We start from the raw sequence: 26565 nt of genomic DNA on the forward strand, positions 1-26565 counted from the left end.
AAGTAAAGAGGTAGGGAACACTTGTGGGAGGAAGGGGGGAGGGGTCAGGCACACACTGGGGAGTCTTAAAATCTCAGATAGCTTCTCAAAAATCCAATATTATTAGTTAGGACACGTTCGGGCTCCAAGCCCTGCGGAACAGACAGATGGAAGTCCAAGCAAGCCTCAGTTATCTCGCCACGTGGGTGGTTTCCCTCTCCCATTACAAAGCACTTCCACAGCCCAAAAGGGCTCCGTGAGGCCCAGCCGTTGACACCAGGGACCCATTTTACAGATGCAGCAACTAAGGAACAGGAGATCCAGAGCCTCAAAGCCCTACAGAGTTTGAATGACACCCAGACTGCAGCTCAGATTTTCGAGCTCTCCTGCTTTCTCCCCATTCTCGGCCTTGCTGCCCTTTCTGTGTTGGGTTGCCAACAAGCAAAGGGGAAAGGTGAGTGCTCAGAGAGGAGGGGTGGGTTTCAGACTGCCCCCCCTCCCCAAGGATGTGTGAGGCAGAGCCAGGATATTTAGGATGGGTAAAGGCAGAGCTGTTCCAGGGGGAGCTGGAGGGAAGGCAGAGTGGCAGGCCCCAGACCCTCCACCCACCAGCTGCTCCTTCTTGCCCAGCCCCCACGCCACCCCACCAATGGCCCTGGCACCCTCCACGATGCTCTCGGAGGCTCAGTGGAACACTCTGGAAACCACGGCAGTCCAGGCCAGTCGTAGCGACGACCGCCACCCAGCAAGGCCTGCAATGTGCCAGGGGCTCCCAAGCACTTGGAGCCCTAAGAGGGTTAGTCACTCCTCGTGATGGCTATGGAAACAGAGTCGGAGCCTTAAGTAATTAGCACAGGCTCACAGCTCAAAGGCTGCAGCCCAAGCGAGATGCAATCGTGTAAAACTGCTTTACAGCTGACACTGGCTCAGGAGGATTATTTTTGCATTTTTCCCTCTCAGTCTCAAGAATAAAAATTACCTTGCAATGTAAGGTTCCATGAAGACTGTGTCTAGTCCCTCCCCCGGAGAGGAGACCACACAGTCTGAATGTCCAGTCCTATTCTACAGGGTTGGGATTGGTGGGTTAGCTGTGTACTCGACAAGATCTAGAGAGTCAGACCCTAAGGTGAGGCTGTTGTCCTTCAGGTTGGAACCATCCAGACAGAGGGGGCAAGACTGCCACCAGCCCCCCAGAACCCAGTGCTCCCCCAACATTGATTTTTTTACCTCTTCTAGAATCTTCACAAGTGAGAAAGGAAAGGTTCTGGAGCCTATCGAGCTGCTGGTCTGAGTCAGACATTCGTCCAGGAGCCCTAAGAGATTTTACACACGCACCTTCACGAGGTCAAATTATCATCCCCACTTTGTAGACGAAATAAGTGAGATTCAGAGCACAACTGACCCAACATCCCACCGTGGAAGTGGCAGGTGCAGGAGTCAAGCCCGGGGATGACACCTGGTCTCTGACATGAGTCACGCTTCCTGGAGCCCAAAGATGGTTCCACAGGAGGCCCAAAATGCAAGTGCACTGCACGGCGTGGTTGGGACACTCAAGTTCCTACAAGTCCTACCGCCGCGCCCCTGGCTGGCCTCCCTGGTTATGCGATCACTGATTTAGCACCTACTGTGGGCTGGGGTCGGTGCTAGGTGCTTCACCCTGATTGCCTGACTTAATCTCCACAATAAAGGAATGAGATACATGCTGTTACTAGCATCGAACCATGTTGCAGATAAGAAAACTGAGTTTTAGAGGGGCCAAGACACCTGTCCACGTTTGGACCAGCAGAGGATCAGGTGCCTGGCGCCTTTTCTCTACACAAACTCCTCTCTCATTTTGCTTAACTTCAGTGGGTTCCAGGCCAGTTTCGGGATGACGCCCCTTGCCAGAGATTTGAGCGCCCCTGGGTTAATATTTGCTGGTGCCACGCAAATAGAGCTGGAAGACGAGTGCTCCTACTACTGGCTCCTCCAAGGGGGAACTCACGGGCCCAATGAGATGGGGAATATTTTACAGAAAAATTGGGCCCACCCTGCGCTTGGGAAGCCTGTGTCCTCGACAGAGCTGACCAGCCCAGGCCCACAGGCAGAAGGCGAGCTTCACGAACAGGCTGGATTTCCACCTGGCTGTGATACTAGGCCACTAACGCTGCTCTTCCCATGACGGAGGGTGTCTGGTTCACATACCCCTTAGTTGATAGGCTTTTACCTAACCATTTTATTAACTCCCCCTCTCTCTCTCTCTCCTTATTCTCTCTGTCTCTGTCTCCCTCTCAGATGCTAAAGTGAACAGGGATGTGGGTGCCTGTTTGCGAGCGTGCGTGTACTTACACAAGAGGAGGGGCTCTCCTTCCCAGTCTAAGAACCCTACTCCTGTTTATTCTCTCCAGGTGCTTTTAGGAGTAACGCAAATGTTTCAAAGCAGAAGCCCTATGGAGGGAGATTGTGGGGATATTTTTTTTAAATCTGGGAAAAAAGAGATTTCCAGGACTGGTACGGTTGCAATTGTCCCGTGAGCTAATAGCTTGTAACTCACACCTCTTCCTGGGCTTTTGATCTGTGAAATGCCGGTCGGGAATGTCAGGCTCCAGAGGACTTATTTCTGACAAGCTTTTTAATAAATTTGACTCGAGCCAGGGGGTTTGGACCAAAGTCTTCGCCATTTCATGCTCAACTGTGGTGGGCCAAAGACAACTTCCTGCTTTTAAGGAACAGGGCCCATGCACAGATCCAGGAGGCTTGAAAGTGGAGGAGGTAACAAATGACCCTTCTGTGAAGTTGCCAAAGGAAATAAGACTTGATCTTCCTTAAAATAAATGGCCATCGGACATGGCAAGAGACCATACCTGGTGAAGGCTCCTTTCACGACAGACATTTGAGAAGCGTTCCAGAAACATCAGGGTGAGGACAATGAGCCTCTTCCTATGAGATCTTGGCCTCCCAAATCACCATTAGTATCACCAGGGTATGGTGCAAAGTGTGAAGATGCAAGTGTTATGCACCAGATATGACCCCTGGGAGCTAGAGAGACATACAAGGTCCATCCCATCAAAGAGCTACCTGCTGGGCAGCCCAGGTGGCTCAGCAGTTTAGCGGCCGCCTTCGGCCCAGGGACTGATCCTGGAGTCCCAGGATCAAGTTCCACGTCGGGCTCCCTGCATGGAGCCTGCTTCTTCCTCTGCTGTGTCTCTGCCTCTCTCTCTGTGTCTCTCATGAATAAATAAATAAAATCTTAAAAAAAAAAAAAAAAACGAAACAACAAAGAGCTACCTTCTAATGTGGGGAAGCAGATGCTATACAGGTAAATGATTAATATAAAAACAAGGCAATTTCAGGTACTAATAGCATCCCAGGGAAAATAAAAGGGGGTTCTATGACAGAGCATGATGGGGGCTGCTTTGTCAGGCAATCTATGTGGTCTGACACTTTTCTATGAACTTATGGACATATCTTACTCATTCATTATGGGGCCGTGGGTGGGATCAGATACCCAGCCAAAGGAGACTACTACCCCACCCTACCCCCCACCAACCCCAAACACACACACAGATAAAATCAGATTTGGAATTCATCTTTGCCTTCCAAGGTCCATAGGAGATGTCCCTAGGACGTGGACTTAGTAAGGCAGACAAGAGAAGCTTGGAAGGCAAGGTCCGTGGCAACTGAACAATCTGGCTTCTGAGATGAGAGTTCTACTGGGGTCCTAAGCTGGGGACAGAGTTGGTGGAGCGGGGTGCACCTGTCTCTCCTGGTCCTTGGCCTCCACTTCACGCAAGCAAATCAACCGCCCAACAGAGTGCAACTGTGATGTGTCTGCTCTCAAGCCCTCTGAAGCTTACGAGGGCCTCCCTCCTGGCCACTGGCATCCCCAGCATCCCTTATTTTACAGTCACGGGTAAGGAGCACCAGCGCTGAGGGGACTCAGCAGGTGCTGCCCGAGGACGGCATAGAAGGCGTGCTCGCAGTCTTTCATCTCAGAAAGACCTGGCTCCAAGTCCCAGCCTGGGCTCTTGTGGTATGTTAGACTTACCGTGTTTTCCTAACCTTTATTATTATTATTATTATTATTATTATTATTATTATTATTATTATTTTAGATTTTTTAAAAAGGTTTTATTTGTTTATTTTTATTTGAGAAAGAGCAAGCAAGAGCACGAGCGGGGTGAGGGAAAGGGCAGAGGCAGAGGGAGAAACAGGCTCCCCGCTGGGCAGGGAGCCCGATGTGGGACTCAATCCCAGGACCCTGAGATCATGAGCTGAACCGAAGGCAGGGGCTTCACCGACTGAGCCACCCAGGCACCCCGTGTCTTTTCGACCTTTAAACCTCCGTTCCTTCACTAGTAAAGTGGAGGTAATGCCTACCCCCATGGGTGCTTTTAAGGATTAAAGGAAGAAAGCACCAAACACCCAGCAAAGGTGCTGACACCTAGCCGAGTGCCTGGTACTTGGTCAATATTACCCAATCATCACAAAGATTAACGTGTATTTAAGGTAGCTCAACTATAAAACGCCTCTTACTCTAACTCCATTCTTTAGTAACTGGTCAGCCGCCCACGGTACCCTTGGTGACGGCCACGCGGAAGCTCAGGAGCCAGGAGCCTAAGGATCCAGAGACGTGGCTCTGACTCTACACAGTTGTGTACTGACTTGTACAACTTCACCCCAGGAAGAAGCTTGCCGCAGGCGATGCTAAATCATAAAATCAAAGTGGGTTCCATTGGGATGGCACCCAATTCATCTTTATGTCCCCAGTGTCTGGGTGCTGTCCAATAAACGTTCCTTTGGTTTAGTGGAGAAGCATTAGGCTAACGGTCCAGGGCCCTGGGGTCTGGAGCCAGGCTTCTTCCTGATCAGCTGTCCTTGGATAAGTCACTTCATCTCCCTGGGCCTCAGTTTCTTTATCAGACAAGGAAGAGTTTGGATGTGGTGACCTCCAGGTCCCCAGCCCACCTGGTCCCCAGCCAACCCGGCTCCCTGTCTCTAGAAGGAGAAGTCTACGCTTCTTTCTAACTTGCTCCCCCAAGTACCCCAGGAACCTGCGTGGCTCCCTCTTGCCTGCAGGACAGTGGCATTGGGCTTGGCATCCAGGCGGCGGTGGTGTGACGGCGCTGCTGACAGCGGCGTGTCAGGCAGGGTGGATGGCCAGCAGACAGAGACAGCAGACAAGACAAGAGAGAGTCACCAGCATCCTGCTCTCCGATTACACCAAATAAGCGCCTTCCAGTGCACAGAGATTAGAACCTGCCCTATCGAAGCTGGAGGGAAGAATGGTTTCAATTAAGAGAAACACAGCAGAATTACTGATTTCCTTAGAGACACTCCTCCTAAATTACTACAAACAGCCCCAGTGCTCCCTACGGTGAATTTTAGCGTCACGGGCCAATTCAAACCATTCTTCAGTTGTGAGGCAATCCTCAGTCCTCAAACTCTCAGCAGCCCCCACCTGCACCAGTGGGAGGCGGGACGCTCCCCAATCTTTGGTGGTCTTGGAGCTCCCACCGCCCCTGGGAAGGGGGCAGACAGGCAAGTTCCCACCACCTCCTTTCCTGAAGATAGCTCCCAGTAGTTCTAAATTGTTTCAAAGCCCTTCATTTTCCGGGAGCCAGAAAAATCCAGATCCTTGGGAAAAAGGGATGCTTTGAATTTTCAAGACCTCCGGTTCTGGGAATGGAAAAACGAGATGAACTCCCCCATAAAGGGGAAGGGAAGCTTGTGGGGCAATGTTGAAAGGGAGAGAGGAGCTCCGAATTGAGGTCCAGCCCCACCACATTAAGAGCTGAGCTGTCCTAGCAAGTTCCTTTACTTTTATGAGCCTCAGTTTCTCAGCCTGTAAAATGGCTCTTGATGGAATTTCAGCCAATCATCCACTTAGTGGATATCTGTACGTATATACCTCAAAGAGGAGTTTGTGCCAGGGACGTAATAAATATATACAGCAGCAGTGGGCTTGGCTCCTAACAGGGGCTTAGTAAATGCCAATCTTTTCCCTTCTCCCACAGGGACGTGAATCTTGGACGACTGGCCACAGCTCTCCTCGAAACCGTGGGTACCCCGACTTTCTAAATGAGATCTTTACACCACGAAACCCCATCTGTGCTTTGATAATCTTCTGTTTCGGCCTGAACAACAGGCCACCGCCACCCTCTCACAAAATCGACAGCAAAATGAGAATCCAGCAAAAAATGCAAACACTCCTATTAAAAGGTGCAAGAGCCTTAGTCACTTCTGAGGTGTGGCTGGGAGAGGCCAGACCTTCCTTTCTTTAGAGGACAGCAGAATTAAGCAGTGAAAGGCAATTAAAGGTATTTTTGGAGAGGAGAGAATCGAACCCCCCACCCCCATGACTTACGGCCTCGACTACAGACTTTAGAGGCTGGTCCTCCACCCACAACCAGGTAATCCTAAACTCAGCCTTCTGGGGAGGAAGTGGGCTCTGGGAAACTCCACTGTTTCCAGAATGAGAAGGAAGCCACCGCACGAACGTGCCCCCGAGGGCCCTTCCATACAGTGAGGCTGGAGAACAGGACACCTGGACCGCGAGGGAGGACAAACCACCTCCTCCTCCGGCCCCACGGCCAACCCCCAGGACCCAAGGCAGGAGGAGGCTGATCCTGCTGAGACAAGCAGCCTGGGAGGCTGGCTGTCATTTTGCGAGGCAAGACGGGACCTGCAGTGCATTTCCCCACCCGCTTTCAGCAGCTCCTGCACGACCCGGAGTTCCCAGAACATCCCACTGCTGTTTCATCTGCTCAGCCACGGCCGTTCCAGGAAGCACCCATGGGTGCAGCTCTCCAGTGTGCCCTCCTCACCAAAGTAGATGTGAGTCCACTGCCTGATGTTTTGCCCAGAAAGGGGATGAAAACCTTCCAAAGGCAGCTGCAAGCATTTCTCAAGCATAACAACAGGATGAAGTGAGGGCTGAATGGTGGAGAGCTCTGGGGCCTAGTAATAGTGGCCACAATGATCACTGATGAACACGGCTCCCTCCCTGCCACTCGTTCCTTCAAGGGCTTCATGCAAAGGATCCCATTAGTCCTTACATGACCCAACAAGTAGGTATTGCTACTCTATTCTAAAGATGAGAAGCCTGAGGCTTAGAGACGTTGTGTAAATTGCTTAAGGCCCCATAATTGTTGAGTAGCAGGACTCCAACGGAGACCTCCCTCTAGCGCCTACACTGCTTTCTGAGCGGCAGGACACCAGACTCAGGGTCCCCCTGTACATCCCTGACAGCCTGCCCTTGCCCCGGGCACTCAACTGGAGTGAACATCCTCGAAGCCAGCCTTTAGCAGCCAGTCAGAAACCTGGCTTTAAGAGACACTGTTCCCTGTCGGCTTGTTTGAAGCGAGGTCTGTTTCTGAAAGTCTTCCAGAAGGCCTGGGAAGCTCGTTTAGGAGAAGGAACCAAATTAATTTTCCAGTTTTTAACAATGCAAACAATGCAGAATATAAACACGGTTGTTGACTTTTGCCTCCCAAACAATATAAAGAACAGGAAGCTCAAACAGATGATAGAGTACGTTTCCTGATTCTTGAGAAACAATCCTTTTGGAAGGCTGGGGCTTATCTGGTGACAGTTGTTGGAAAGCAGAGAGAGCCGTCTCAAATATGTCCCAGAGGGAGCCACAGGGAGAGAGGAGTCTAGAGGACCCAAGGCTTGCTTCCCCCAAACCTTGCCTTGTTTTTCCTCTGCCTAAACAGAAACAGACTATTTCTTAGATGATGCCAGCCAAGGAGGGGAGGTGGGAATTGGGGTGGTGGGCACCATGAGTGAAGAGGAAGGACAGAATGAGCAATGGGGCCTGCTTGCCGACCCTCCTTTGCTTTTTAAGTGCTTGTCTCTTATTCCAAGAAAGATGTCTCAATAAATGATAGATGACAGAGACACAAATGGATATATGATAGATACATAAATAGGTAGATCCACAGGCAGGTAGTAGGTAAAAAATAGATCCATAGGTACACAGATAGGTAAGTGTATAGATGATAGATAGATAGATAGATAGATAGATAGATAGATAGATAGATAGAACCAGACTGACAGAGTGTTGTTTTTCTAAGTTGAATTTAGTGATCACAGCCTGAATCCACGATGGTAAACCACAATCCCACAAAATCGCCCCAACATTGAAGTGGATGCAGGCGTTCAGAAAAGAGAATTCCAGCCCCAACTTCATTCAACAAGGTTTTATTCAGGCCCTATGTGCTGGGCACTCGGACCAGGGCACCGAGCAAGGGAGGCAAGGCCACTCACTGTCCCAAGGGAGGCTATGGCCCAGAGGAGAAGACAGACATTAAACAAGTCAATGACAGGACACAATAGATGTCATAACAGAAGTAAAGGGTGCTGAGAGGTTATTCCAAAGGGAAACCTTTCTTCCGCAAGACCTTTGCTGGCCCCGAGGGATGCGTCTCCAAGCAAATGCCATTTCAGCTGAGAATTGGAGTGGATTGGGAACGAGGCAGCCAGTCTCAGGCTCAGCAAGCCTCACTGTCAGGAAATTCACCCTCAGAATAAACTATAAAATCACCAGGTTTAATAAAATCCATTTCCTCTGGCTCTTTCACCATCAGACACCAAAAACAAGTGGTCCTTTCCCGTGTAAGAAAGGACCATATCCTTGAGGTTCACATTAAACACCCCTTGGGCTTCTCTTCCCTTGATGCAGTCATCATAAGTCTTTCAATGATATTTAGGTGGAATAAAAAAAAGAATGGAAAACAAATAGTAAACAAAATCCCAAAGTTCCCCCCCATACACACACTCCATACCACTAGATGCATGAGCTACCTGCATCCCAGGAAACCCTCCTATTCATCTTTGGGCTTATTAAAATGTTAAGATGTTAGACCCTTGATCTTCAGACTCAAAGAAGCTACCAGGAAGGCATTTTTCTGCTCGTGAAAGAGCAATTATTAATGTAAAACTCAATAGTTTCGGACTCCATGAAAGGAAGTCGGGTCCACTGGAAGCCAACACACTGTGGTGAGATGGACATCAGCTCTGGGAGTGGAAAACTAGGGTTCAAATCCTGAAATCTGCATTAATTAGCTATATGACCTAGAGAAAGTCATTAAACTCGTCTCGTATACAGGAGGATAATGACGCTAACTGTGAAGTTAATGTGAGGGCTGGATGATATAATGGAGCCGAAAACACTTCGCACACATTAAAACACTCTAGGAGTGCAGTTATAGACAGGGAAGCTAGCCATCTCCCTTGAGGGTGGTCATCTCATAATTTACAGGAAGAGATACTCACTCAGGGTCATAGTCATGCTTTTAAAAAGGATCACTACAGATTAGTGGTCCTCACGCCTGGTGTAGCTCCAGCAGTGCTGAGATGGGTTGCTAATGAGTCTCTAATAATAGAGCGCTCAAGTATGCAAACAATTGATTATTTCTTGTTATAAAATTTTTAAGGTTATTCCCCGATATGCTTTTTGGGGGAGAGCTAAAAGGACAAAGTTACAGCTGTTATGATTGAATGCAAGCCACAGACCATCGAAGTCTAAAAATGCAGAGTGTCCCCCATGTGAACTCTACCCATGAGGTGTGTCTTCTCACGAAACAGCTGAGGGTGTGCCTTAGGAACACAAGAACTTAGCTTTGCTTTTTTTCTTTACTCTATATAGAGTCTCAAACCACAACTCGACCGGGTGGGTGGACACCCTCCGGGGCTTTACTCATTATAGTAGACATTGTTATTAATGCAACAAAGTTCTCCTAATTGACTCTTGATTTTGTTCAAAATCCCGAAGTTGTGCTTCAGGGGGTGTGAGGTCCCAACTCCCAGCTCCAATGGGTGAATCATGGCTGGTCTAAGTCAAGCACTGTGGTCAGAGTTCTCCTAGCCAACGACTGGCTCTGCGTGAGCATTTCGTGGAATGTGACCCCACACTTCAATGAAAAGGAAAGCAAAGTCAATTAAGGACTTCTGGAAAAGCCACCCCTCCAATTTTCGAGAAGAGACATTTGTGAATAAGCATTCCTCCTCCTGCTGCTGGATATTGTTATTTTTTTATAGGATGCTTAAAACTCTGGAAGTCAGTTTCAAACTACGAAGAGGGCTAACCTGTAGGAAGCCGATGGGCACGCAATGGGGTGGAAAATTAGAAGAAAACTGGATCTTTGATAACATCATTGAGTTCCTAAAGTCATCCAACCTCCATACTTCTTGTTTGGGAGACAGCCTTTTATGAGGGTTTCTGTCACTTACAGAGCTATTCGGGTGGCACGCACTGACATGGGCTTACCAAAAAACAGCTTCGGGTAGTTACCAATGACAAAGGAGATAAAGAAGTGAGGCCCTTGTAGCCAGATGGTTAGACATTGGAATCCCAGGGGTCCGATAGAAACACCTGCCCGACTGCTGGAAGTCATCCTGCAAATCACTCCCTACACACCCACTGATCGAGCCCTGAGCCCAAGCTCCAATCTACAAAGTGCTCAAAAAACAACAACAACAACAACAAACAAAAACAAAAACGACCGAGAAATTCTACCAAAACCAATGAGCTCTGACCCTAAACCCAGGCTCAACTTCCAAGATTCCTAAGTCAATTATGAATTTTTTTCCCATGGCTTAAAATAACTCTGACATCATATGACACTTTCTGTTTCCCAGAATTTGGGTTCCCTTGCTCCCCCCAACACAAACTTCTACACGTCTCATTCAGTAAAAACAAACAAATAAATATAAGCCTCGCTCAGCTTGGAGGATGCCATGGTTCTCTTTTCACCCACTAACTGTTTCAGGGCAGATGTGATAAACCAGTTGCTTTCAGAATTTTGAGGACTAGAACTTTCTTTTCTTGCTCTTGTACTCAGTGAGCCAAGTGTGACACAGCTGGAAGAGGAGGTGCCTTGGCTCGAGTTGCTGAAGGGGCTTTGACCTCACCCACCAGACAGTTTCTTGGTCCTGAGCACTGTTGAGGTTGAAAAGTTCAACAACTAGGGCCCCCAAGGACCTGGGGACATCCTATAAACCTAGTTGCTGCTCTTCATCCTACCGGGCTCCCCTGATGCTTCAGATAGATGAGGTCTCCCTGGTACATGCTCCTGGAGACCCTGCGCTTCTCTATCTCAGCATTTACCACTAGAATTGTTTACTCTGTCTTCCCAGATAGACTGGAAGTTCCATGAGAGTAGAAACAGTGTCTCTCTTGCTTGACAGTGTATCCCCAGTGTCTGGCCCAACACTAGGCCCATATTATTGTTCAATAAACACATGTTGTATGAACCAATGAATCATTTGAAAAACCACTGGTTATTGACTCAGCTCACAGAACTGCTCAGAGAGGCTGGGCAAATGCCAGGCCGGGTTGCACCGGGCTCTCTGGTTTCTAAACGTTCATTAAGTCGAAAGGGATCGAGGTGAACACCAAATACGGATATACAGGTATGGCACAGGAAACCAGGTCCAAGTACAATAAAGGCTCTGGCAGTGTGTAAGCCATTCCCCATTGTGCCACAAAACCCGGTACCCTTTTAGCTTCCTCTCCTGGTCACCCCAGTCTTCTCGCCAGCCTCGTCTTGCTCAGTGCCTTCCCTCTATTGACTCAAAGCATGAAATGGAAAGGACATTGGACTGAGAATCAGAAGACCAGCCTTTTGATTCTAACGAGTTATGTGACCTGGGGCAGGAGTCACTGGCGGGCTTTGAGATGCTTTTCCTTCCTCCGTCCGATAAACAGAATTTGTAGCATCCCTTCCCATTCTGACACCCCATCATCTTTGGCCTTTAGTCACCAGCCCATGATAACTTCCCATGTAGGGTCCTCCCTGCCTCTCTCCCTTTCTCCCTCCTTGGATCCATACTTTGGTGGATCCAGGCCAGCCGGCACTTTCTCAGCCCTAGCAAAGCATCTAACCGCCCAAGCCCTGCCTCCGGTGTTTGTACCGAGTTACCTTAGCGAGGGCATTGTGATTCAGCTCGCCAGGGCACCCCAGTCCCCTGCCAGCCCCACTGCACCTGCACGCCTCAGGAAATGACACAGCCAAGCAGCCTGAGCACATACCAGGTCTTCCTAGATAAAAGCGCAGCCCAGGAGGGGACAGCAGCTCCAAACAGATTGGTGAACATTCCGAAGAATACAATTTCAATGATTGGGGTCAACCAGCAACGGGAGACAGAGATAAAGGCGAAAGTTACCTCCGGTAATAATAGGACCTTGTAGTTCCACATCACGTGCTTCTGCCTACCAGCACAAAACACTTTCACACCAGCAGGCAGAGGTGGAGAGGTCCAGGGGAGGCAGAGGGATTATTATCCCCAGGTGGTTCACACAGTGTATGGAAGCATTAGACAGATAAAGCCAGTAGCCCAAGGTCACACAATTAGGCTTTGACACGGTGGGAATTAGAGCAGAGTGTCCTAATCTCACCTGGGGGCTATTTCTAGTAGACTCTTGGTGGAGCCTTTTGTTTATACCTTGGCTCTATCTATCTTAGCTGCCCAGGTAGGGAGCTTGCTTTTTCTCTTGGGGATGAGGAGTGTCCCAGGATGGGCTTGCCAGCCTGAGCTCAGAATCCAGCCTACTGGACTTGGATGCGACAAGCTGGACCCAGCGGGGCCAGGCTGTGGAATGCTGCTGCTGTTTGCACTTGGGAGGCACAGAAGAGCCCCGAGTGGCAGCTGAGAATGCAGAGGCTCCAGGGCTGATAAAAGTTGTAATTAAGGCGCACATACAACGCTTTCATCTTCAAAGGCTTTACTCACATTAGCTAGTTATTCCTCCTATCACCCCCATGGGTGAGGCATCATTTTTGTCTTCTCAGTTTGCAGATGGAGAAGCTGATGCGGAGAAGGGGCCTTGTGCCAAGGAGCCTGGCTCTGGTTCAAACAGAGGAGATTCCTGGCTCCCAGCATCCAGCCTCGCTTGGGGTGACGGGAAAACAGTGCAAATGAATCCTAAGAGAAGGCTCAAGCAACCGAACTCCTCTGGGTAAGAGTCTGGATTTATACTGTTCTGGAAGGAGGTGGAGTCTACACAGAGTGACTCACTCACTGGATTTGAGTGGCCAACGTCCCAGTTTGCAGGCAGCTATCGGAAAGGAAAACTCGAAAAGCCTGCTGCTCCACTGGAGCCATCCCAGTGAGATGGGGGGCCTCCGCCGTCCCCTGCCCGAGACAGGCATCACGAACAGACCATGCACGGCACCCTCTGTGGCCAACCAAGGTCTGGCTCTCAGCACAGCCCTCCAGGCAGCCTCTGGTAGTCGATGGGAAGTGGTACGTGGGCTAACACCTATTTGCCATCGGGGCTGCAGGGCTTGTCTGGGATCATCTCAAGTTGCCAGTCTCCAACCCAGCCAGAGCGGCCCCAGTGGCATCCCAAGTAGTGCTGGCGCTGCCCCACTGCTGACCCTGCCCAGCAGCCTCCAAAGACGGTGTCGTGGGAACTTCTCTGGGGCACAAGAACTGGATCTTGCAGGCGGTGCCACTGACACATGATCACCTGGAACCTGCCCAGCGTCATCCCTCACTGTTCTTCAGCTTGGCCTCCCGTCCAGGCAGGCTGCACCTCCCCGGCGCCCCGCAGGCCATACATAACTCCCCCCACCTGAACCTTCTCAGCTCAAGCTCTGCACCCCCATGGGTCGCCCTCTTCTCTGTCCCGCTCATCCACCTCACGCTCAAGTCCCACTCCTTGCACGAAGCCTGCACAACCGCCGCCCGTGCCCGTTTTCCCTCGTCTTCCGGCCCTTGATGGCCCATCATCTCGTAGGGCTCCTTCACCTGTTTGACTTTTCTCCCACCAAACCGTCAGCTTTCTGGGGACAGGAACTAGATCTTCTACTCCCTTCAATCCTTTCCACAGTGCCGGTCACACTACACTCTTTAGTGAATTGAATTAGTGAGTTCATCACCATCTCCTAGTTGGGCAAAGAGACAAACTCTAAGGGGCGAATCTTGCCCACCATCCTCCTGGAACTAAGGGGTAGAAACGCCAAAGCTCTACTGGCTGCATGCGGCTGTCACTTCTCCTGTCACTTCTCCTAGATGCTGTGTCTGCGGGACCGGCTGGAGATGACCAAGCGATAACTGAGGGCATGGCATATGACAAAGAACAGAAACCAGCTGGTATTTTACTTCGATTTCTGGTTGGTGGATACTAAAAGGGCACACCCAGGCTGGATGGGACCTCAGTAAGGACTTTCAGTGACTGACACGAGGTCAGAACCCTGACAGGGCATTTAGTCCCCGACCCACTTTGGCAAACTCCTAAGGAGTGCCGTCTTTAGGACTTCCTATTTTTTTTTACTTTTTCTCTTTCTTTTTTTTTCTCTCTCTTCCTTTCTTTCTTCCTTCCTTCTTTCCTTTTCCTTCTCTGGGTTTATTAAAAAGAACTAAATATCTTAGCAGGAATCTGGAAGGCTCTGAGAAGACGCAGCAATTCGCCATCTCAAAGGTCTGCGTTGGCCAATGCATTGGTACGTGTGTGCATGTGTACACACATACATAATATTAAATGTTTGTTTTGTTCGCTTTTTTTTTTTTTTAGATTCTCGTGGCCACCCTAGTTGTTTTCCATAGGATTCTATAGCTCACCCTCTACGCACCTCTTTGGCTGAATAATGCGGTTTTGTTTTGCGTCAACATGCTATAGCATCCCCTTAACGGAAGCTGAGGACTCTAAGTTGCTCATCAGCTTTGAGAGTAGAGAACATTATCTTTCCCCCTCTTGGCTTCTCTGATCACTTGAAGTGATGTTTTTTAAAGCACAGTTTAAAAGAAAAGAGAATCGCATTCAGATCCTGCAGGTAACCCCAGGACTGGCTTTCTGTGGTTCTAGCTGTGTGACTGAGACGTGTACTGCACCTCTCTGGCCCAAGCTTCCTCGTCTGCCCATTCCCAGGCGGTCGAGAGGATTCAGCTGAGTCCTCTGAACAAAGCACCTTGTTCCTAAGAGTCGTGCTTACCCACTTGGGTTTAGAGTAGAACTGGGTCAATAGATTTGTTTCTGGCATGGATTAATAATTCACTTCTGACATTTAATACAAACCATGCATCACTTTTTTTTTTTTCACACTGCATTGTAGTCCTGTTATTCTTTCCATTAAGTTTTATGAGGCTTAGGTGTTCATGGCCCACAGAGTGGTAGATTCATAGAACGTGAGGCCTGGAAAGGATTTTACAGATAAACTGGAATCCAGCCCTCTCATTTTATACATGGAAAATTGGAGGTAAACAGGGGTGAAATGATTTGTTCAGCAAACCAAAATATAATAATAGTCATTTCTATTTTTGAGGCACCTCTAAGTGTAGACACTGAGTGCTAGACACCACATGCTAAACATTGTTCTAGACATTTAACATGTGCACGGCCTGAGCTCACACCACTCTGAGGTGGTAGAGAGGGGAATCAAACCTCAGGTCTGGCTCTTCTCACAGCCCTTACTCCTTCTACACAGCCCTCCTCCAAAGCCAAACCTCTGCATTCCCGGTGTACCACGCAAACCCTCTGATTTGGCACAAGTGGTCTTTGGAATAGAAGGTTTTAAACCATTGAAAGAAATAACTTCCTCTTTTTTTGTTTTCACAGAGTGACCAAAAGCCAACATCTTTTCTCTAAATGTCATTGAGAATATGATTTTGAGGCTTGAGTTTTTTTGTTTTTGTTGTTGTTGTTGTTGTTGTTGTTGTTTTTTATATATATACAGGAGGCCAGATTTGGAAGGAAGTGCTGGGGCATAGAGGCAGACAGGCTTATAGGAAACCAAGATCCCTGTTCTACTGGACAAAACCTAATGAGCTCTGAACCCCTCCCCCCCCACCTTGCCTGACATGTCAAACTTCAGGAGAGATACACTCCAATTAGGGAGAATGCAGAGAAAAACACTTTTAAGGAAGTTTGAGGCTCACGAAAAGAGACACTGGAAAAAAATAAAATTAAAAGGGTTTTATAGACCAGAAAGAAAAAAAAGGATGAAAAACAAATAGCCAGAACCTATAAAAATCACAAAAGCTAAATGATAAAGGTTGTTTTGACAAATCTAGAAATTTCATCCATTCATTCAGTCATCTGATGTTTACTGAGCATCTACTATAATGGGGGAACTGATGACTGGGGGCTACCATGAGACAAAAATACATATGATGTACATAAAGCATGAGCTCTCCCCTAAGGAGCTTATATGCTCACCAGTGAAAGAGAACAGATGGCCACACACGGCTCAGAGGCATCCCTTAAACTTCATTCTATTAGATGGAGGTATATGTGTAGGGTTTTTATGAATTATCAAGGAGAAGCAAGGCAATGGGGGCACCTGGGTGGCTCAGTTGGTTAAGCATCTGCCTTCAGCTCAAGTCATAATCTGAAGGTCCTGGGATCGAGCCCTGCACTGGGTTCCCTGCTCAGTGTGGAGCCTGCTTCTCCCTCTCCCTCTGCTCTTCTCCCTGCTTGTACTCGCTTGCATGCTCTCTCTCTCTCTCTCTCATAAATAAATAAATAAATAAATAAATAAATAAATAAATAAATTTTTTAAAAGAAAGAAAGAAGACAATAGAGCAGAGTAAAAGTCTCTCTGGCAAGACCGGAGGGGTGTGCCTGACCTCGAAGGCTGACGTTGGGAAGACACCTTGTGCTACCACAGAAGATCCACAGCAAAGATGAACTTCAGGGCAAAAGATTTCTCTGGCAGCATCACTTCCCTCCCCAAAGTCTGGTCTACCTCTGCGTGACCAGCACTCTTGTAGGAACCTGAACCCCTGTCTTCCCTTTTCTGATGAAAAATGTAACCATGCAACAAACCGGTGGGCTGGGGCTGGCTCAGTGACATCAGCTGGTCTCCTGCAGGCTGTAAGATGGTGCACAGCTCTGCTAGACTCTGCTTCCTGAGCCGGATGCACTCAGTAATGCCGGCATTTGTGACTGGCAGGTCGGAGATCTTCATTCAATATTTCTGGAGTGTGTGAAGACTGGGGCCAGGGGCCTGGGCAGAAACCACCTTCTAGGCAAGCCAGGAGACCAGGTATTGGTTGCATGGCATTGTTCATTTCTCCTTGACATCTCAATTTGCATAATGATAAACACCTGCAAGGCTTTACTGCCATCACTCTAACACCTCTGCAGATTCTCTTTGAGAGAGGAAGTAGTAAAAGAGGCTGGGGTGCGGGTCCTCGAAGGTACTGCAGACCTGCTCAAGTGAGAGAGGAAGTAGTAAAAGAGGCTGGGGTGCGGGTCCTAGAAGGTACTGCAGACCTGCTCAAGTGAAATTCAAATGGGTAATGAATCTGTGATGAGTCTCTGAGCCCAGGCCAAACACACACAGACAAGTGTCAGGTGTCCTCAGGTGGCTCTGCCTCCACCTTTTTTGGGGGGCTAGTCCTGCCCATCTCCCCTACCTCCCCCCATGCACAGGTCACCTGCTGGGCCACACAGAAGCCAGGCCAGCCTTAGGTTTAGGCTAGGGCTGTGAAGAAGGGCCCACTGCTAGTATCTGCTCAGTTCCTTGTGCCAGGGTGATTGTAGCCTGATTCCTGATGGCCTCCTTCCTCAGTTCCCTCCTTCCCTCATCAATTCTAGCTGGTGGAGAGAAGGCCCTGGGGCCCAGGTTTGCACTGAGGGCAAACCTGCTATTTGACCCCTTTTCTAGCTTTGGCCATTCATGAGCCAAAGTCCTAGGTGGTGGAGAAACACTAATCAGCAACTTCCACCTCTCCTCCAGGGGACAAGTAATGAAGCGATAATGAACAAACAACTCAACCCACCATCCTTTTGAATCCTACCCCTTCCCCAGCTTCCCATAATATGGACAAGAGCAGAACTTCCATCCAGGAATTGGAATGAATGAGCCACTCAGGGTATGAATGGGGAGAAGCTTCCATGACAACTTCTTTCCCCTTCATGCTTGCAATTCCAGCCCTTCCTCTGACATCACGTGTAAAAAGGGAGGGTAAGACTAGCTCTGTGGATATTACGACCCAACCCACACCTGATTCCCAAGTGGAGTTTATGAAAACAACCACAATACTACCAGATATCCCCATTCGGGTTTCTGGGGGCCCTGACGTCTTGGTGTACGAGAAGCACAGGAATGAAGTAACTAAGAGCTTCCCAGTAGCCACATCACTTCGGTTGAAATCCCAGCTCCATCACTTAGCAGCTCTGTGGCCTTGGACAAGTTACTCAAATTCCCCATGGCTCAGTTTTCTCATATTTAAAAGAGGGATGATAACCCCATTACTTCATAAGGTTGGTGTATGAGTTCAACAAATCGGTATAAAGGACACAGAATGGTGCCTGTCCTGGCACCTGGTTAACGTTCCATGAGTATTTACTATTGTAACTAATTGTGGTGATTGTTATCTCAAAAATATAGACCTAACTACAAAGAAACAAGTGCAAAAGGTACAAGAGCTCTCTCTGTCCAGAAAGGTTGTGGGGAAGAAAGATGAACTTATAGGCACCTTCAGAGGAGACTTGCAGTGACACCATTGCAAATGTGAATAATCTCTCCCCGCTGGAGTTTTGCAATTAACCTTTACTCTCAAAAGCTGAGGACTTGAGGAAGATTTTTGGGGCCTGGGTTTTGCAAATCACCTCCTCGGTGACTCAGCCCTCCCCACCCACCTAGGACCTATCTATGCCCACACTTGCACTCACGAGGGCCACTTGCTGACTTGGGTGGACACACCCAGGCAGCCAGGGCACACCAAACTCAGAAAGATCTGGCTTCGAGATGTTCTTTCCCCCCACAACACCCATCCCTTCCTTCCTCGTTTGACTCCCTGCGTCCGAGCGTCACTGGGCAGGTGATCCCTGGGTAGGGTAGGCAGGACCTGCCCCAGGTGGGGGCAACTCCAGACTCAGCAAGCTCTACAGAGAGGAGGCACGGTTTGCTGTTGCCGGTGTGGCTCCCCACCAGACAGCAGGCTTCCCTGGAGCCTTGCCCCTTCCTGAGCTGCAGGAGACCCACAGAGAAGGTGACACTCTTCTGTGAAGCTCTTCTGCTTCTCTCCTGGGTGCCACCACCTTCCAGAAGCAGGCATGGTGGCAGTTGGGGTGGGGGGGGGGAGGCGGGCAGAGGGGTGTTTAAGGAGTCCAACCTCAGATCAGCATCTCCAAAATAATCTCCAAGTGGGCTGCTGCTAGGGAGTGTTTTATTTTGAGGCTTAAATTTAGGGGTTGGTGTCATCATGCTGCCTGGCTTCCACTCCCTTCTTGGCCTGAGAAGCTGGTAACCCTGTTCTGAGAGAGACATCCCCAGCCACAGCAAGCAGCCACCAAAACCACAAACAGATGGGTGATCTCCCTGTTTGGGCAGACCGAGCATGAGCCCTGTGGTGGGCAGCTGACCAGGCAAGCGCCCTGCTCACCCCTGCCCTGAGCAAAACAGCCATCCCCACTGCTATCGCACAGAGAGACGTGCTGTCTTATGCATGTGTCCAGCACGCTTCCATATATAGGATGGAGCTATTTCTGTAGTCTGCATATTCATTTCAGTTCAACAGTTCCTGGCAGCTAGGGCCAACCCTGGGATCTGGGACCACACACACGCACACACAATATGATTGTGACATAATCCCTGGTGTCAGGGGGCTCCCGCAGTGCTGCAGAAGTCAGATAAGAGAAGGCAGGTCAGGCTTTGGGTTTTCCCCCTTTGAGGGGAGTGAAAGTCATTAGCGCCCCTTGGCCCCCAAAGTGAAAGAGGCCTCTCTGCCTGATTTTACTGCACAGCCTTGAGGCTAATTAATTTTAGCCCTACGAGGCTGGGGCGCCTATCCTACCCAAGGGGCCCTATGAGGACCAGGTACCACGCTGTCAGAGGCGACCTTACTGGAATGGCTGCCATCGTATGACACCAGATTCTCAACATGAGGGGACTTCGCCAGCACCACCGTCCCTCTGGCAGTGTCCAGAGGCCTTTTTGGCTGTCACACCTTGAGGAGGGGCAGGGCACTACCCGAACCGGGTACGTGGAAGCCAGAGAGCACAGCCAGCCAGCACCCAGGAAGCCACACATCACAGGGCGAGCTAGCTGCTCAGGGGCGAGGGAGGTGGCCTTCTGACAATGAGCGCCCCCCGCCCAGTGTCCAACCCCCAGGTGCGGCGAGTGGGCCGCCCGCCAATGTTTGTTGGCCGTATGGGCTAGTTAACTCATATACTCGAGAGTGGGTAAACTGATGGCAGGCAAGAGGGACACATCCCCCTTCTCACTCCTGCTTCTTCATACATTCAAATGCCATCCTGTCCCCATGGCCACCCCCTCCCGCCCACCTTGCTGTGTGTGTCACCAACGCCCTTAGCCTCACAGTCTCCGACGGCCAGGCCGCCCAGCAGCTGCACCATGTTCCAAGTTCTTGGCTGCAGGTGCCAGTGTCACACCTGTGATTCCCCGGTGGTGCCCAGCACAGCGGGGGGCCCACAGAAGACACCCGACCGGCAGATGCCCACGCTACGGGCAGATGCGTGGGCTCAGGCGTGCACACACTCACAAGCACACCCACAGTGCGTGTAGGCCCACGTCTAGCAAGCAGGACTCCAATGCGTAGCTTGTCCTGGTGCTTCCCGTATCGGGGTGACCACGAAGTGGAGAGCAGAAGAATAGTAAATTTTTCTCCCCAGTATTTCTCCACGTTTTCTCAGCCAAGCGTCATTTGAATCGGACACCTGGCTGACAAAGGAGCTGCAAAGCTGTGAATTCCTTTATGCAAAGCGCCTTGCAAAGCTTCTGACCCCTGATCACACGAAACCAAACACATTTACTGGTAGAAAAATATATAGACGCTCAGTCAAAATATATGCCGTGCGTCAATTGGTAGAGCATTTGCACATTTGAAAGCCTAACTCTCCAGGGAAACCTGGCAGGCACGACCACTTTGTCCGTGCCCAGCCAAGGTCCACAACCACAAACCAGGGAGCACCCCTTCCACACTCTATCAGGTGGGCCTGGCTTCCCAAACCCTTGGTGGCCTGCTGGGGGTGGGGTATGCTTTTTAAGAAAAATTGCAACTTGCCGCGTGAGTAAAGAGGTAGGGTTTGAAGTTAAGGTAGGAGGCACCGGCCCTCCCTGCTAGTTCTCAAGAACACTCGTGTGCTTCCCATTCAAGCAGAGACACAAAGGAAATTGAGTCATCGGCCTCTCGCTGTGCAATCCCCCAGAATTTCTTTCTGAAGCAGAAAAGATCCCCTTTGAGGACCATGCTTTGTCTGACAGCATCCGCCACCTGCTTAGGCTCCCTCTTGCACAAGAGCTGCTTCCTTTTTGGGTTCTGGGTGGAGCTGGCCGAACTGAGGTGGTGGGAGACACAACCGCAGCCTCTGTCTCAGCCTCGGCCCAGCCCAGAGTGGCCCCGGGCCTGGCCCAACACGGCCTCAGCCCCGGCCTCAGCCCTGGCCTCAGTCCCAGCCCAGCACAGTTTAGGCCCAGCCCTGGCTTCATCCCCAGCCCAGCCCCAGCCCCACACAGCCTAGCACCAGCTCCAGCCCAGCCTCAGCCCAACACAGCCTCAGCCCCAGCCCCAGCCCCAGCCCCAGTCCCAGCCCAACACAGCCCAGCCCAGAGCAGCCTCAGCCTCAGCCCCAGCCCCAGCCCAGCCCAGCCCAGCCCCAGCCCCAGCCTCAGTCCCAGCCTCAGTCCCAGCCCAACACAGCCCAGCCCCAGCCTCAGTCCCGGCCTCAGTCCCATCCCAACACAGCCCAGCCCAGGGCAGCCCAGGGCAGCCCCAGCCCCAGCCCAACACAGCCTGGCCCTGGCTTCAGCCCCAGCCTCTGTCCCGGCCTCAGTCCCAGCTCAACACAGCCCAGCCCCAGCCTCAGTCCCAGCCCAACACAGCCCAGCCCCAGCCTCAGCCCCAGCCCAAAGCAACCCCAGCCACAGCCCAACACAGCCCAGCCAGCCCAGCCCCAGCCCAGAGCAACCTCAGCCTCAGCCCCAACCCCAGCCCAACACAGCCCAGCCCAGCTCCAGCCCCAACCCACACAGCCTAGCCCCAGCCCCAGCCCAGATCCAGCCCCAACCCACACAGCCTAGCCCCAGCCTAGCCCAGAGCAGCCTCAGCCTCAGCCCCAGCCCCACACAGCCTAGCCCCAGCCCCAGCCCGAGCCTCAGCCCAACACACCCCCACCCGAGCCCAACAAAGCCCAGCACAGAGCAGCCTCAGCCTCAGCTCCAGCCCCAGCCCACATAGCCTAGCCCCACCCCCAGTCCAGCCCCAGCCCCAGCCCAGCCCCAGCCCCACACAGCCCAGACCCAGCCCCAGCTACAGCCAGGAGCCACTGCTGGGCAGGCCAGCTTACCTCCCACCACCTCCACGCTGTCAGGGAACCCTAGCTTGACACCATTAGCCTGGATACCATAGACTGATCTGAAATCTCACTTGGGTAGCCACGTGTCACCCAGAGCTCCATACTGGCTTTCAGTTCAAAATCCTTGACTTTTGTAGGCGACTGTGTCAGCCCGCCACCTGGGTCCTCGAGACTTTCCTTCGTTGGGCCACATACAATCTGCTAAACACTGAGGGCTTCCACGGAGCATGTGACGAGGGCCTTTCTGGGTCAGTGCCTCTAAAATGCTTGCGGGGTTAGGGTGAGGGCCTCTGCAGAGCCTCTTCCTTAATTTTCAGGCAGAAGGCATTGCCCTAACTTGTCTCTTAGACAAGGAACAGCCTCTCCCTTTTTTTCCAAGCCTGCAAATGAGAGCATGTCTAGAAGGGCAGCTGGACTCTGATAAGGGAATTGACTTATTTTAGTAACAAATAACTAGGTTGGCATCTCTTGACAGCTGTGGCCAAGCTGGGGAGAGTCAGTCCAGGGTAGGGCAGCCAAGAGGCCACATCCTGCTGGGGGAGCAGATGGGGCGGAGGGGGGAGAAGCCATTCACACCAGGCTTCACATTAGCTGGTCACATGTTACAGGGAGGGTAGGAGAATCACACACACACACACACACACACACACACACAGTTTCCAAAGTACTGAATCAAAGGCGCGTAAGCACTGGAGTCTAACACTCCAACGTTAGACAGTGGGAAACCCCACCTCTGCCGTTTGCTAGCTGTGTGTCCTTGGGCAAGCCATGCCACCTCCCTGAGCCTCAATTTGCTGGTCTAGAACAAGGTGTTAAGAAAGTGTCAAACATGCCCAGGACTGTCGTGAGGCTCATATGGAATAACCTACTCCAATGGCCCGGCTGAGGGCCTAGCACAGAGCCGCTGCTCAGGAAACGCCACTTCCTGGGACCTGGAACTCTGCAGTAGCAGTGTCAGGCTTCGAGAAGCAACTTTGCTTTATGGTGAGAAACCGACATCATTATTCCTATCCTGAACTCAAACTGGATATAGCAGAGTAAAATTTAAAAATGTGGTGAATTTGCTTCGACGTGGATGGAACCGGAGAGTATTATGCTGAGTGAAATAAGTCAATCGGAGAAAGACAAACATTATACGTTCTCATTCATTTGGGGAATATAAAAAATAGTGACAGGGAATAAAGGTGAAAGGAGAAAAAGTGAGTGGGAAATATCAGAAAGGGAGACAGAACATGAGAGACTCTTAACTCTGGGAAACGAACTAGGGGTGGTGGAAAGGGAGGTGGGCGGGGGGTGGGGGTGACTGGGTGATGGGCATCGAGGGGGGCACTTGATGGGATGAGCACTGGGTGTTATTCTATATATTGGCAAATTGATCACCAATAAAAAATAAATTTATAAAAATAAATAAAAATGTGGTGAGTGTTGGGGCGCCTGGGTGGCTCAATCAGTTAAGCATCTGCCTTTGGCTCAAGTCATGGTTGTGGGGTCCTGGGATGGAGCCTGGGAGGGATGCTTAGTAGGGAGCCTGCTTCTCCTGCTGCCCCTCCCCTGCTCGTGTGTGTGCATGTGCGCTCTCTCTCAAATAAATAAATAAAATCTTAAAAAAATATATATTGTGAATGTTTAATGTAGCATTTAAGGTGTGAAACAAGTGTTTTGCCCACTGCAGGGGCAGAGGGGGTGCTCATTACCGTCCTTGATGATAGGGGTGTTTCAGAGACCTGTGGTTGGAAATGTCCAGCCCTAAGTCTGTCTCCAAGAGGGAAAAGCCACTCCTCCTCCTCTTTCTGTTTCCTCCATGGGAAAAAAGAAGGGTTTTTCTAAATGGTCCTTGGAGTCCCCATGGCTGAGTCTACGACAATGAGTCAAGAAATAGTTCTTGAATGAATGGAAGGAGATCTGTCATAACTTAAGAATTTCATGAGGCCCATGCTGCCCCTGCGTGGGGTAATTTGGAAGAAAGTGGCACCTCTTCCTACTGGCTGCCAGCCTCAGACACACCTACTTGGCACTGCGCCTCTGCAGGAAATAAGATGTCCAATGTGTATCTGGGGAACAACGGACTTAATTGATGCTAACCTCGGCAGTGATGCATTTCTTGCTTCTCCACCCGGGAAAACACAGCCACAGCCCTCATGCCCAGGAAGGGGGGGGGGTCTCTACTGCTCACAGGGAGCAGAAGGGCACATGCCACCCACAAGCTCCGGGGCGCTCAGATGAACCCCTCTTTCTCAACACCAGGGGCGCACCTCCCAAGCAGCGACCTGTCGTCCCAGACAGGAGGAGGCGAGACGTCAGGAGGGCTCATCCACTGCCCTCTACCCAGGGCCACCTTCTTCCCCCTGCGTATGACACCTCGTTCAAAGTGTCCATTCTCCAACTTACTTTTTGGGTCCAGTGTTGGCCATTTCTCTACTTTTTACTTTCCGATATGCAGGAGGAAGCCTTTCTTCCTCCCCAAAGCCGTGCTCCCTTCCAGAGTTTCCTTGTTGTCCTTTGGAGGCCTCCTGAATCCTCTCCCCACCCCCACTCCCACGGGGGGCTGGGGCGATAGTACTGCCTCCCCCCACCCCACCCCACTCCTCTTCCTCCTTCCCCGCAGCCGAGCTGCTGTTAAGTCACGTCTCCCTTCCAAGTCTCAGTTCCTTCCAAACAGCGTTACAAGCACACGAAAGCCAAGGCCCCGGAGTTATTGCTACTGGCACTTTGTCACGCTTCCTCCAAATGATGCTGTCCAAAAGGACCATGAAAACGCGGGGCAAGACTGAGCCTCTGGTGTCTAGGAGAACCTCAAGGACTGGGGACAGTGTCAAATATCAGGGGGGTCCGGCCCTGATATTTGGAATCAGGGAGACCGGGTAAGAGTCAGGAACCTGGAGCCTCAGAAACCGAGCAGAAGGCATCACCGGCAGGTAACTGGCCAATGGGCCTCCCGGGAGGTCCCAGGCAGGCCGGCCCAGGGCGCCCCCCGCGCTCCAGAGTTTCTCCTCTTGGCCATCCCAAACGTTTCTGCCTTTCAAGGGTTCGGTGGAGCTCTGTTCACGTTGGAGCTCTGTAGCCTCTGGTCCCCCCTCAGGCCTCGACCCCTGAACTCTTTCCAAGCACGTCTGTGCCACACACGGAGTCCAACGCAGTTCCACTAAGCAGAGCCTCACGGACCTGGGTGCACACGCGCACCAGGCCTTCCAGCCGCGTGAAAACCAGCCAGTTACCTAACCTCTCCGCGCCTCCGTTTGTCTCCCCGCTGGGAAATAGGGCTAGTGACAGGACCCTTCCCACTGCGCCCCCGTGGGGGTAAAATAAGGTCAACGCTTGTAAAGATTTAGCACAGTGCCTGGCACGACGGAAGTGTGCAGTCAACGGTGGCCGGCGCTGGCATTTCTTCCGTTACTGTGACCATTATTATTATTATTTCTGTTTCAGGGATCTAACTCTTCGATCCCCACCTGAGCCCAGTCTAAAGTGCCCAGGTCAGACTGTCTTTACTCTCCTGGTACCCCCAGAGCCGGGGTTACTGAATACTTGCTGAGTAGAATCAAGCCATAGGCTGAGCTGTCTTAATGACCCAGCTGGCGCTTCTTAAAAGAAAAATTAATTTTGCTAGCAATAAGCAAATCAGCCATGTAATTATCTGTCCACATATAGACAAAGGGAAAGAAACGCCCGGAGTTCAGTCTCCCCAGAATACCTCACACGCAGCCACCCCACTCCAAAGCCACTGAAGATACAGACCCTGTTTGGTTAGGGTATAGCCAGCCCGAGCTCCAGGGTTCCTTACAGGACCCCGCCGCCCAGGCTCCCCTCCCTGCTGTGAGGCTGCCAGGCCGGGAATAGGAGCCACATCACTGCCTGGATTTCCCCTAACTGATTGGCATGGGTGGGGTGGGGGGGGGGGGGTGGGGGGGGTGCAAGGACTGGCTCAGTCCCCGCCTTTCCTCCTCGCGCTCCCTGCCCCGGGCTGGCACCTCGTGGAAACCCAGAACCTCGCAGAGCTGGTTCAAGTTCCCACAAGTGCTGGAGAGTCGGGGCCGGGAGCCAACTGTAAGAGCCTTGCAACCCGGGCGCACTGGGGAGCCGCAGGGCGCAGGCACCCCTTTCTGGAAGGCTCGGGGCCACCACCGGCTGCCTCCCCAGCTGCTCCAGGGCCACCTGGCTACCGGCCTGCCCGCCTGGGGCGCCCTGGGGCGCGGGAGCCGGTTGGTGCGGACACCGGTTGCGCGCACGCAGGACAGTTACTTTCTGCCTCGTGCCGCGTCCGTCCCTCTGCGGGTCCGTCGGTCGGTCCCGGCGACCTCGGCCAAGACCGCGCGCCGCCAACTTTCTCCTCCGCT

The 26565-nt window shown here is 51.2% G+C and overlaps 1 protein-coding gene across 7 annotated transcripts in view; it reads right to left on the minus strand.

The window, feature by feature from the left end:
• Positions 1–26565, minus strand: part of CD44 (CD44 molecule (Indian blood group)) — an 89925-nt gene that overhangs the window by 62839 nt on the left and 521 nt on the right. The window contains exon 1 of one of the 7 annotated variants that reach the window (XM_041723342.1): positions 22223–22582. The exons of the other annotated variants lie outside the window; for them this stretch is intronic. The gene's annotated coding sequence lies outside the window, so the exon portion shown is untranslated. Of the gene's footprint in view, positions 1–22222; positions 22583–26565 lie in introns of those variants that run through there. 7 annotated transcript variants of the gene reach the window in all.

Source organism: Vulpes lagopus, chromosome 11 (genome assembly GCF_018345385.1).
Source record: "Vulpes lagopus strain Blue_001 chromosome 11, ASM1834538v1, whole genome shotgun sequence".
In the NCBI taxonomy this organism is placed as follows: Eukaryota; Metazoa; Chordata; class Mammalia; order Carnivora; family Canidae; genus Vulpes; species Vulpes lagopus.